The sequence below is a fragment of the Lutjanus erythropterus genome, chromosome 2, assembly GCF_056507025.1.
Source record: "Lutjanus erythropterus isolate fLutEry1 chromosome 2, fLutEry1.hap2, whole genome shotgun sequence".
NCBI classification, from domain to species: domain Eukaryota; kingdom Metazoa; phylum Chordata; class Actinopteri; order Lutjaniformes; family Lutjanidae; genus Lutjanus; species Lutjanus erythropterus.
In genome coordinates this window covers 34997050-34998009 of record NC_139318.1, presented here as the reverse complement: position 1 = coordinate 34998009, position 960 = coordinate 34997050, and the positions used below count along the sequence as shown (strand labels likewise).

General features: G+C 33.4%; 1 non-coding gene across 1 annotated transcript; it reads right to left on the bottom strand.

Moving 5' to 3' along the window:
• Positions 1-627: 627 nt before the first annotated feature.
• On the bottom strand, positions 628-700 carry trnat-ugu (transfer RNA threonine (anticodon UGU)). The gene has a single exon. It is a non-coding gene; the product is annotated as a tRNA-Thr (tRNA).
• Between the last annotated feature and the right edge of the window lie 260 nt (positions 701-960).

Sequence of the window (960 nt, the reverse complement as noted above, 5' to 3'; positions counted from 1 at the left end):
TACAGAGATGATTTAGATTAATTAAGCAGGCTTTTATCTTTTGGACATTTTATTTTGTGGTTATTACTTTTCGCTATCTTTTCAACCACAAGATCAACATGTCACACAAATGATTTTAATGATTTTAATAATTTGTTCAGTTGTGTGTTGAAAGGCAAACGATTCTGATTAGTGTGAAGGTATTTATCATTATAATTATCATTAATATTATTGTTATTATTTGCATATTGTTGAGAGGAAACCATCAGTATTGCAAATCGCTGTGAAACATGATATAAATGTGAACATTCAATTGACATATTCAGGTAGTTGGTGAAAACACTTTCACTTTTGAAGCTAATCTCAACATCTTTCAACCTGCGACCATTAGTCATTTTTCAAATGTCCTTTTAACAAAACTAATACTCATGCGGTAATATCAGTGTATTTTTACTAGAACTATTTTGTCCTCATGAGAGCTGTTTTCAGGAAGGTTTGTGGATCATAAAGCATCAGACTTTATTGCTTGTATTTTGACTTTGCTTTAAGTCTGAATCTATCTCGCGACAATTGCAAAGAGTTGCAGCATGACTTCACTCTTTGAAATTGTACTGAATACAGAAGTGAAACCTTAAAGAAGTTTCTGCCAGGCCCTAGTGAGGATCGAACTCACGACCCCTGGTTTACAAGACCAGTGCTCTAACCACTGAGCTATAGAGCCTGAGCTGGTAGGAAGTGATCCTGTGTGAGACTGAACTGTGGTATCAGTGTGATAATAGCTGAGTGATAAGAGACATACTTCAGTAATAAAATTAGACAATAATAAAGTATTATCTTAATGTATTGCAGGTACAGATTAAGACTTTCTAATGATGTATATATTATAGTATTATAACAATGTGGAAAGTACTGTAGATGACTGCTCATCACCTAATGATGTAGAGACAGAGATCTAAAAAAACATAACTGTTGTCTCTACAT